This window comes from Oncorhynchus gorbuscha, linkage group LG19 (assembly GCF_021184085.1).
Source record: "Oncorhynchus gorbuscha isolate QuinsamMale2020 ecotype Even-year linkage group LG19, OgorEven_v1.0, whole genome shotgun sequence".
In the NCBI taxonomy this organism is placed as follows: domain Eukaryota; kingdom Metazoa; phylum Chordata; class Actinopteri; order Salmoniformes; family Salmonidae; genus Oncorhynchus; species Oncorhynchus gorbuscha.
Genome location: NC_060191.1, coordinates 36655034 through 36667854, shown reverse-complemented (window position 1 = coordinate 36667854; position 12821 = coordinate 36655034).

Below are 12821 nucleotides of genomic sequence, written 5' to 3'. Positions count from 1 at the left end.
ATTACCCACCACAAGAAGACCAAGCAGTGTGCGTCAACCTGGAGGAGGAGTTGGACCGTGGAGGAGAGAATGGTAAAGGACAAGACCCGGTCACTGAAGCCCGAGAGGCAGCCCCCCCCCAAAAATGTTTTGGGGGCACACGGGAGTGTGGTGGAGTCAGGTTGGAGTCCTGAGTCCACTCCCCGTGCTTACTGGGTCGAGCAGGTGACAGGTCAGGCCCCGTGCTATGGGGTGATGCGCACTTTTTCTCGGCCGAGTATTCACAGGCCGGTTTGCTCGGTGCCGGGGGGGGGCAGCTATGCGGTGAAGACTGCCAATGCGCCTCCACGGCCCTGTGTATCCGGTGCCTCGGCCAAGGAAGAGGCCGCCTGTATGTCTCCCCAGCCTTGCGAGTCATGTGCCTGCTCCCAGAACCAAGTCTTCCGTCTGTCTGGAGCTGCCAGAGCCGCCCGTCAGTCCGGAGCTGCCAGAGCGGCGCGTCAGTCCGGAGGCGCCAGAGCCTCCCGTCAGTCCGGAGGCGCCAGAGCCTCCCGTCAGTCCGGAGGCGCCAGAGCCTCCCGTCAGTCCGGAGGCGCCAGAGCCTCCCGTCAGTCCGGAGGCGCCATAGCCTCCCGTCAGTCCGGAGGCGCCATAGCCTCCCGTCAGTCCGGAGCCGCCAGAATCGCAGATCCTCAGTCCAGAGGCGCCACTCAGTCCAGAGGCGCCCCTCAGTCCAGAGGCGTCCTTCAGTCCAGTGGCGCCCCAGACAAGGGACTTCAGTCCGGGGCCCGCTGCGAGGGCACCCGAGCCGCCGCCATAAAGAAGGCCCACCCGGACCCTCCCCTTTAGAGTCAGGTTTTGGGGCCGGAGTCCGCACGTTTGGGGGGGGGTCCTGTCACGCCCTGAACATAGAGAGGCTTTTTATTCTCTATTTTCCTTAGGCCAGGGTGTGACTGCGGTGGGAATTCTATTATATTTTTTCTATGTTTTTGTATTTCTTTGTTTTTGGCCGGGTATTGTTCTCAATCAGGGACAGATGTCTGTTGTTGTTACTGATTGAGAACCATACGTAGGTAGCCTTTTCCCACCTGTGTTTTGTGGGTAATAATTTTTCTGTGTTTGTGTGCACCTCGGTTGCATCATGGTCTTTGCTGTTTACCTGTTTGTTTTTTGGTTGTTTCGGTTTCACTTTCATTAAAAGATGTGGAACTACATGTATGCTGCGCCTTGGTCAATTTATGACAGGGAGTTTGAGGATAGCGAGCGTGACAAGGAGGTACTGGAGCACTTCACAAAATAGATGGCTTCATGAGGGAGGAAAATTATGTGGATATATTGAAAAACATCTCAAGACAACAGTCAGGAAGCCCTGACCTCAATCCCATTGAAAACTTGTGTCCAGAACTGAAAAAGCAAGAAGGCCTACAAACCTGACTCAGTTGCACCAGCTCTGTCAGGAGGAATGGGCCAAAATTAACCCAAATACTAATTGAGTGTATGTAATCTTCTGACCCACTGGGAATGTGATGAAAGAAATAAAAGCTGAAATAAATCATTTTCTCTACTATTATTCTGACATTTCACATTCTTAAAATAAAGTGATGATCCTAACTGACATAAGACGGGTAACATGTACTAGGATTAAATGTCAGGAAGTGTGAAACTGAGTTTAAAGGTATTTGGCTAAGGTGTATGTAAAGTTCCGACTTCAACTATGTTTTTATTTATTATTATTATTTATTTCATGTTTTTACTTAATATTAGTTGCCATATTATTCTTGTTACTAAGTATTACTTGTTTGTCTTTGTTTTTTTTTCAGTTGCACACTCTAGAATATGAGATGGTGTATCTAAAGAGATGTCATCCTGCAAATTGTTTAAAAATTCTTACAACAATCCCATTCGCAGTGATTACAACTGTGAGTCTTTCTGGGTAAGTCCTAATAAAATTCTTCAAATTCTGTGAAGTTTGTTGTTGACCATTGCTAGACACCCATTTTCAAATCTTGCCATAGATGTTCAAGCTGATTTAAGTCAATACTGTAGCCACTTAAGAACATTCAATGCCATTTTGGTAAGCAACTCCTGTGTATATTAGGCCTTCTGTCCTGCTGAAAGGTGAATTGGTCTCCAAGTGTTGGAAAGCAAACTGAACCTATAGGATTTTGCCTGTGCTTAGCTCTATTTAATTTATTTGTATAAAAAAGCTCTCTAATACTTGCCAATGACAATCATACCCATAGCATGATGTAGCCATCACCGTGCTTGCAAATATGAAGATTGATTCTCAGTGACGTGCTGTGTTGGATTTGCCCTCAAAATAACGCTTTGTAATCAGGACATACATTTATTTCTTTGACACTTTTTCTGAAGTTTTGCTTTAGTACCTTATTGCAAACAGGATGAATGTTTTGACATATGTGTATTCTGTACAGGCTACCTTCTTTCCACTCTGTCCTTTAGGTTAGTATTGTGGAGTAACTACAATGTTTTTGATTCATCCTCAGTTTACTCATATCACAGCCATTAAACTCTATAACTGTTTTAAAGTCACAATTGACCTCATGGTGAAATACCTGTGTGGTTTTCTTCCTCTCCGGCAACTGAGTTAGGAAGGTCGCCTGTATCTTTGTAGTGACTGTGTGTATTGATACACCATCCAAAGTATAATTAATAACTTCACCATGCTCAAAGGGATATTCAATATCTGCTCTTTTTATTTGTACCCAGAGATGAGGTAAATCATTCTAAAGACTATTATTGCACACAGAGTGAGTCCATGCCACCTATTATTTGACTTGTTAAGCAGCGTTTTACTGCTGAAGTCTTGCCATAACAAAGGGGTTGAATATTTATTGACTCAAGACATTTCAGCTTTATGTTTTTTAGTGAATTTGCAAACATTTCTGAAAACATTATTCCACTTTGACATTATGCGGTATTGTGCTTAAGGCAGTGACACAACACATTTTGGAAAAGGTCAAGGGGTCCTGAAAGCACTGTACATAATGATGCCTTTTGCTGCGTTTACAAAAAAAAAAGAACATGTGTTTGTCACACAGTCTACTTCAAAGCTTTCGGACATCTTTAAAGGGAATGCATGTCTATAATGTCAAGATTCATATGTAGACACAACGTTTTGACCAGGACATATTGCCTTGTACATTTTCAACTTGTATGCTCCTTCAATTAGCTGGAAAACTGCATGGACCTGTTTGTGGTTTCATATTTATTTTCATTATATGGAAATGTGTTTGTCATCCCGCCAAAGGTTTCAGTTGGGTATTCTTCCATGTATTCATGAGAAAATGCACAGCAAGTTATTTTCCTCCACCCTCACTGCCAAGTTCATTTGGGCTCTGTCCATATCTGTTGATGATCATCATTTTCCCTTTATTGGTAAAATCTCCATGGGTAAACAGGATTAGTTCAACAGGGAGATGGGATTATCAAGCTCTATTAAATGCTTCCCACACAATTACGTGTACCTTTCACAATGCTATCCTCCACATTTTTCATGCAATCCAGTGAACGCTTGTGTTTTCAGTGAATGCCAAGTTCATTGACGTGCTTATGTGTTTGAATGAAAACATGTTTGTATGTCAGAATTGTGTAGGTGGGTGCTATCACCAGACTGTTAAATAATGACCAATGAGAATAGATTGATCAATGATTTTCATTCTCAACAGTCGTTTTTAACTGCTTGCTGTTGAACTTACTTACCATAGCCTAACAGCTAAACAAATGACTGTATCTGCATTGAATGTCCCCTGTCTGGCCAGTCCAGCATTGAAAAATGCTAAATACATTTTATATTATGACGGCATACAAAACATATTTTCATTAACACATCCCACTTAATCCTAGGGAACGTTTGACAGTGAAAGCCTGTGCATCAGATTTCTGTGTAACTCCAGCTAAGTGCAGAACATACTTGTCTTACACATTGTTAGCTCGCCGCCCTGTTAATTCCACTCGCTCAGGCATACGTTGTCATGGCCGATGCAATCCTCTGGGCAGTAAGTGATGTTTCTTGTTGGGGTTGGCTGTGCTGTCACGGCCCATTCGTCTCCATTCAGCCTGGGCCCTTGGGTAGCTTCCTTCCCCAGCGAGGGTTGCAGTGTGGCGGGCTGAGACGATGGATCTGTGGGGCTGGGTCTTGTACACTGGATTAGACCTTGCACGTCCATGTATGCCCATAAGAGACTGTGCTGCCAGTCCTTGCCTGGCGTCATCGTATGCAATAGGCAGAAGCTTTGTGGAAAAGTGTTGACCTCAGAGGCGAGCCCAGACTTGGTGTTAGAGTCCTGTCGACGAGGGTGTCCCTGGCAGGTGGATCTGAACAAGGGTATGACTTTGCCGTTAGGAATCCGTGAGATGTTTTTAATTTGTACTTTGTGCTCAGGCTGGTTGGCTGGCTGTGAAACCAAGGTAAACCCTGACAGACTGCACAGTTTTCCAAGGATTGTTGTCTGGAACGGCTATAACGTAACAAAACAAATTGGAGGGTATATTGCTACCTCAACCATAGCTGCATTAGCAGTAGAAAGAAAACAGTGCCAGTGAAGGGTGTGTTGCCTGGATGGGAAAGTTGGAGCAGCAGATGCTTAGTCATAAAGAGAGCTGCACGATTGTGTCAGCAATGTGAGCTTGAAGAGACATGTGAGTATTTTTAGGCTATTACTAAAGAATTTAAGGTGCTGAATAAGGCTTTAAATGCAAGAGAGCAATACAATCTTCGAATTCTTAACATGATAGCTACCTTTGATTGGCCGACACATCATATTTTAGTATCGACAATGATACTAGCAGACAGGTTAGTCGTGGTCATTGAGGTAATATGTACACTACCGTTCAAAAGTTTGGGGTCACCTATAAATGTCCTTGTTTTTGAAAGAAAAACAATTTTTTGTCCATTAAAGTAACATCAAATTGATCAGAAATACAGTGTAGACATTGTTAATGACTATTGTAGCTGGAAACTGCAGATTCTTTAAGGAATATCTAGACACTCTAATGTACTTGTCCTCTTGCTCAGTCGTGCACATGGGGCCTCCCACCCCTCTTTATATTCTGGTTAGAGCCATTTTGCGCTTTTCTGTGAAGGGAGTAGTACACAGCGTTGTACGAGATCTTCCGTTTCTTGGCAATTTCACGCATGGAATAGCCTTCATTTCTCAGAATAAGAATGGACTGACGAGTTTCAGAAGAAAGTTTTTCGTTTCTAGCCATTTTGAGCCTGTAATCGGACCCACAAATGCTGATGCTCCAGAAACTCAACTAGTATAAGGACGGACAGTTTTATTGCTTCTTTAATCAGCAAAACAGTTTTCAGCTGTGCTAACATAATTGCAAAAGGGTTCCCTAATGATTAATTAGCCTTTGAAAAGGAGAAACTTGAATTAGCTAACACAACTTGCCATTGGAACACAGGAGTGATGGTTGCTGATAATGGGCCTCTGTACGCCCATGTAGATATTCCATAAAAATTCTGCCGCTTCCAGCTACAATGGTCATTTACAACATGAACAATGTCTACACTGTATTTCAGATCCATTTGATGTTATTTAAAAAAAAATGTGCTTTTCTTTCAAAAACAAGGACATTTGTAAGTGACCCCAAACTTTTGAAAGGTAGTGTACATGTATGTAGGGTAGTAGCAGCATAAAAAAATAAAGGAGTCACATAGTCTTGGTAGTCATTTGACTAATTGTTCAGCAGTCCTATATCTTGGGGTAGAAACTTTTAAGAGGCCTTTTGGACCTAGACTTGGCATTCCGGTACCCCTTCCCGTGTAGTAGCAGGGAGAACAGTCTATGACTTGGGTGCCTGGAGTCTTTGACAATTCTTTGGGCACACCCTTCATTCGTTGTGTGTGTGTGTGTGTGTGTGTGTGTGTGTGTGTGTGTGTGTGTGTGTGTGTGTGTGTGTGTGTGTGTGTGTGTGTGTGTGCGTGCGTGCGTGCGTGCGTGCGTGCGTGCGTGCGTGCGTGCGTGCGTGCGTGCGTGTGTGTGTGTGTATGCAGGTGTGCATGTGTCTAGCCTCTGTGTTTCATTCCGATGACACACCACAGTAGAGACTGCATTACCAATCCTCAAATCAATGCTCATTGAGTTTGTCTGGGATAGAGCGCAAAATGGAAATATCATATTACACAGAGAGAGGTGGACAAAGAGAAAGACATACACTCATGTAGTTGGTCTCTAGATTGTATTATCCCAATGCAGATAATGACCACTCATGTTCCCCACATCTGAAGTCAAGCTAAAATGCTGCTGTCTCTGAAAAAAACAATCCAACTTTTCTCTTTCAGAATGTTGTAGGAGCTCAATCCACATAGTCCAAACCAATAATGCAAAGTGATTGAGTAAGGAAAAACGTGTTAATACATCACCCTGTACTTAGTTCAAAACAGTACCAAAAGTACAATTTAATATTAAGAAACACAATTAAAGAAACAGTGGAATATACGGTATATCCTAACACAACACAACATACCCACTGGAGATTTCGGGCACTGGGCCGTGGATCTTTTGAAATGATAACTCAATGGCCGTATGGATTTCCACTGTATTCATGCATCTCTCTGAAGCGGTCATGAAAAATGTTGCATGTATGTAGCTTACATTCTATGGATTAAATGAGAAAAGCACACTCCATTATGCCCTAGCTTGAGGTACCTTGTTAGTTATGTGCTAAACTTTGGGGTGTGGGAACCATGCTAATGAAGTCTCTCTCTGACGGTTACTTTAGCTATATATGTTGAGAAGTAACTAGAGTCTCACAGTGTTTCCCACGAAGCTCCCTACAGCTTCTCTGTAGCCTCCAGCAAGCATTTTGATGCTTTATATTTATTTTGGTTCTGCCAATTTACCTGTTATATTATTGACAACAAGTCGACTTCCTCCTATTCCAAAACAGATTACATACATTAAATTCAATTGTACACCCAGTCATTACCCACAATGATAGACAGAAATACAGTAAGCGTCAGGAGCATTTGATTACTCTATAGCGTTACACCTCCGTCCTCCACCATTTTCCCCCTGACTTGATTCGATGGGGGCACAATGTGGTCCACCAAGCTCTCTCATGTCATCTGTCAATATATTCCATCACTCTGAACGGATCAGATTCCGCAGGCAGACAAGGAATCTTCCATGATAGCTCTCAAATTGGCAAGTTGACCTTTCTATATCACGTTGACATTTTATATACCCCGTGACATATGTGTTGAATGATTCACTCCTCTTTTAATCTCCTCCACCGTTCTTATTGTGAACGGTGGACAGTACGGCAGCACTGCAGGAAGGAGCCTTGTAATGAATGCAATCAGAAAGAGGCAGAGTTGCTAGGCAGTTACTCATCCTTTTCTGGAGGGGAAAAGGCATGTTAATATGCATGTAGGATAGGAGGTTGTGCAGGGAAATATGAAGGATGGGTTTGTTAGTTGAAGACAGTATAAAGAGAGAAAAAGCCGCTTCTCCACATTCAATCAACAGTTCCTGATGGCGCAGAATGGGATTTGGAATTCATCCCTGTCACTTTTGAATTCATTCCTGCCAACCATCTTTGAAACCTTCTACCGACAGAGATGGCCGCCTCGCTTCGCGTTCCTAGGAAACTATGCAGTTTTTTTTTATTTTTACGTGTTATTTCTTACATTAGTACCCCAGGTCATCTTAGGTTTCATTACATACAGTCGAGAAGAACTACTGAATATAAGATCAGCGTCAACTCACCATCAGTACGACCAAGAATATGATTTTTCGCGATGCGGATCCTGTGTTCTGCCTTTCAACCAGGACAACGGAATGGATCCCAGCCAGCGACCCCCCCAAAAAAACGACTCCGTAAAAGAGGGAAACGAGGCGGTCTTCTGGTCAGACTCCGGAGACGGGCACATCTTTCACCACTCCCTAGCATTCTTCTCGCCAATGTCCAGTCTCTTGACAACAAGGTTGATGAAATCCGAGCAAGGGTAGCATTCCAGAGTGACATCAGAGACTGTAACATTCTTTGCTTCACGGAAACATGGCTCATTGGAGGGATGATATCGGAGGCGGTGCAGCCAGCGGGTTTCTCCACGCATCGCGCCGACAGAAACAAACAACTTTCTGGTAAGAAGATATATATAAGATATATATATATATCAGTATAGAGACAAAGTAGAATCTCAATTCAACGGCTCAGACACAAGAGGTATGTGGCAGGGTCTACAGTCAATCACGGACTACAAGAAGAAAACCAGCCCAGTCACGGACCAGGATGTCTTGCTCCCAGGCAGACTAAATAACTTTTTTGCCCGCTTTGAGGACAATACATCCCCAGCCGCGCCCTCAGAGCATGCGCAGACCAGCTGGCCAGTGTGTTTACGGACATATTCAATCAATCCCTATACCAGTCTGCTGTTCCCACATGCTTCAAGAGGGCCACCATTGTTCCTGTTCCCAAGAAAGCTAAGGTAACTGAGCTAAACGACTACCGCCCCGTAGCACTCACTTCTGTCATCATGAAGTGCTTTGAGAGACTAGTCAAGGACCATATCACTTCCACCCTACCTGACAGCCTAGACCCACTCCAATTTGCTTACCGCCCAAATAGGTCCACAGATGATGCAATCTCAACCACACTGCACACTGCCCTAACCCATCTGGACAAGAAGAATACCTATGTGAGAATGCTGTTCATCGACTACCCTTCAAGCTCATCATCAAGTTCGAGACCCTGGGTCTCGACCCCGCCCTGTGCAACTGGGTACTGGACTTCCTGACGGGCCGCCCCCAGGTGGTGAGGGTAGGCAACAACATCTCCACCCCGCTGATCCTCAACACTGGGGCCCCACAAGGGTGCGTTCTGAGCCCTCTCCTGTACTCCCTGTTCACCCACGACTACGTGGCCACGCACGCCTCCAACTCAATCATCAAGTTTGCGGACGACACAACAGTGGTAGGCTTGATTCCCAAAAACAACGAGACGGCATACAGGGAGGAGGTGAGGGCCCTCGGAGTGTGGTGTCAGGAAAATAACCTCACACTCAACGTCAACAAAACTAAGGAGATGATTGTGGACTTCAGGAAACAGCAGAGGGAACACCCCCCTATCCACATCGATGGAACAGTAGTGGAGAGGGTAGTACGTTTTAAGTTCCTCGGCATACACATCACAGACTAACTGAATTGGACCCACTCACACAGACAGCATCGTGAAGAAGGCGCAGCAGCGCCTCTTCAACCTCAGGGGGCTGGAGAAATTCGGCTTGTCACCAAAAGCACTCACAAACTTCTACAGATGCACAATCGAGAAATTTGTGAGTGCTTTTGGTGACAAGGCTGTATCACCGCCTGGTAGGGCAACTGCTCCGCCCACAACCGTAAGGCTCTCCAGAGGGTAGTGAGGTCTGCACAACGCATCACCGGGGGCAAACTACCTGCCCTCCAGGACACCTACACCACCCGATGTTACAGGAAGGCCATAAAGATCATCAAGGACAACCACCACCCGAGCCACTGCCTGTTCACCCCGCTATCATCCAGAAGGCGAGGTCAGTACAGGTGCATCAAAGCTGGGACCGAGAGATTGAAAAACAGCTTCTATCTCAAGGCCATCAGACTGTTAAACAGCCACCACTAACATTGAGTGGCTGCTGCCAACACATGGACACTGACTCAACTCCAGCCACTTTAATAATGGGAATTGATGGGAAATGATGGGAAATATATCACTAGCCACTTTAAACAATGCTACCTAATATAATGTTACATACCCTACATTATTCATCTCATATGCATACGTATATACTGTACTCTATCATCTACTGCATCCTATGTAATACATGTATCACTAGCCACTTTAACTATGCCACTTTGTTTACATACTCATGTCATATGTATATACTGTACTCGATACCATCTAGCCTATGCTGCTCTGTACCATCACTCATTCATATATCTTTATGTACATATTCTTTATCCCCTTACACTGTGTATAAGACAGTAGTTTTGGAATTGTTAGTTAGATTACTTGTTGGTTATTACTGCATTGTCGGAACTAGAAGCACAAGCATTTCGCTACACTCGCATTAACATCTGCTAACCATGTGTATGTGACAAATACAATTTGATTTGATTTGATTTGAAATTACACGGTCAACAAAATAAATTATACAGTTTTTTGAACAAAACAATAATGTTGAACCTTGCCAGGGCTATGCCAAGGCCATCATTTGTTTGAGCAGGCTGTGTGCAGTTTCAGTCTTTCTTTAAATAAAAAAGACATGTCCTTTGCATCAGAGTTAAATTGAGTCATAGCAGTTATGCCCCTCAGGATAAGTCAGTTGAAAATATTTGACTGCATGATAATAGTCACATATGACAGATTCTTGAAATCTACATGAAGTCATATGATGCGTTATAGAAATATGTCAAAACTATAGTTTTGAGCGTGTATCATGCAACAATCCATCAAAGCAGTATATATGTATATTTTCAGCATGAAAAAATTGACACTTTGGGAGGGTAAGCATGTACATCTGACTGTACTAATGACATGCTCACTGGTCAGCTGTTGAGTGGGAGTCAGGGTAGTACCACTCACACCAGCAGAGGGAGGACCTCTTGGCCAGAGGATACAGAGTTCTGGGAGATTGGTATCAGGAACAGCCCACCCACCTCTCCCCTATCAGCAACAGCCCACCCACCTCTCCCCTATCATGTTACTGTCACAATACCATGACATATCGACTTACTGTTTTTCAGAATGATCACGTGCTGCTATTTGTTATGACGAGCCACCAATTAGTCTGTTGACTTCAGCACTGTAGGTATTATTAAACCGGGGTATTTTAGAAAACAATGCCAACATTGTTGCTTAATCCTCCAATATCCGAAACATGGGGGCTTACATGGCCAACCTACGCAAGGGGCATGTAATTTCTATAAATATTGCCTGATAAAATCATGTTGGAATACAAGGCTCCAGAGAGACTTGTAAAGGGAACCAAAATAATGTGTGATTCAAAATGGATTTTTATTTCCCTCTGCCCTCTGTTATGGGTGTTCTCTGCTATGCGATACTTCAGTGATTAAGGATGGACATGATTGAGGATGATTGTACTACAGCATTTTCAAATGCGATGCTCATTCAATCTGTCTGGTTGTGTACAGACCGAGCATTACATCCAGCAGAAACATTCCGCCCACCTCCTTTTCTGATGTTGTCTGTGTATTTTATACCACATATCATGGCTAACATCACTAGTGAAATAAGGTATGAGTGTCATTGTTGATTGTGATGATATCTGTGAGCCATGATTTTGTCTATATGCCTCCTTGTGTGTTTTTGTTTCATACCCATGTCAGGGGATAAAACCCAATGCAGCTGTCCATCTTTAATGTTGAAGTCATATATTTTTTGAGTCAGAAGGACATATGTAAGCAGAAGAAAGGAAGTGCATTGAATTCCATCCAGTATACATCACTTCCTCTGCCCACCTCAGGTGCCCACATGCCTACCGTGCCATCTATCTTAGAATCCTACCCACTCTCAATCTGTTCAGCTGTAACTACGCACCAAAACCGAGGAAAAATAAAGAAGTAATTATTTTGGGGGTAGGACACGCCATCGTCTGTTACCAAGGCATGCAGAGTGAGTGTTTTTGCCTGGCAACGAGTTGTTTGCATATGGCTGGGATTGTGTATGCTTGTGAGGTGCCTCAGCCACCCGCTGGCCCAATGTCCTATGACCAAGCGGTAAAGGGGGAAGACATTTTTTTTTTAAATATCTCTCCGAGCTGCTGCCTGGAACAGGCTGACGGGTACAATTACAGAGCACAGCTCCACATTGACTGCTCAGTGGGCAAATACAACCTCCACATATGCCCCAAGGATAAGACATCCTTGGCCAAACAGAGAGGTAAAAAACAAAATTATGTCTGACTGATACGCCTCTTAAATCAGCCTGATACAATGCAGCAATCAAACGACATTTCTGATTATGCCCTTTCTTCCTCCTCCTGTCCCCATTTATCAAAATGGTTCCTATCAGCTACAATAGAAATGTTCCCCCCCTCCCAACGCCCTTTGATGATTTGAAAGGTGATGCAGGACATGCACCGACGGTAGGTCAAGTTGATAGATGAAGCATTCCAGTTTGTATCTGATATTTGCCCTATCTGATATTTGCCCTTGATCAGGCAAAATGTGTGAAGTGATAAAGACAGCCAACTACAGAGGTGGGATCCTAATTTGATCACCCTTTTGTTGCGGAGAATTTTCTGCATGCCAGGAAATGCAATCGTGTCGTGTATTCAAGGTTTGAAAAATACCTTTTAAATTTCGTAATTTCCACTTTAAAATGTCAGGCTTGATTTTCCATAACGGAAAATTGTATCAACCCCTCCAAAATGTTTCCAATAATTATATTCCACATAATAATTAGCATTTCCTGTTGCTGCAGGATTATTGCCCTGCTGTAGCAAACACTCTCAAATTAAGATCCTACATCTGTATAAGCCAGCCAACTAAGTATAGTCATTTGAGATGAGATGGAGTTGGGGCCAGTGAGATAGAAGGTTCATCCAATAGCGGGACCCCGCCTTTTCTCTGACTCATTGTCAACCTCTTCATGCAGTCCAACCCCATCTGTTTCCACATCTGTTCACTGCCAGGGAATAAAAATGTTATTTTTAATTCACAGGCTCATGTTTTTAGATGCTCCATAACCAATTTTTTAACTGAAACAACAGCAGAACTGTTAATATATTCTAATCTTATTTCTTTCTTTAAAAAAATATAATTAAATTCCCTTGCTTTCCTTCTTCAATTCCAGGATTTTATTAAAGA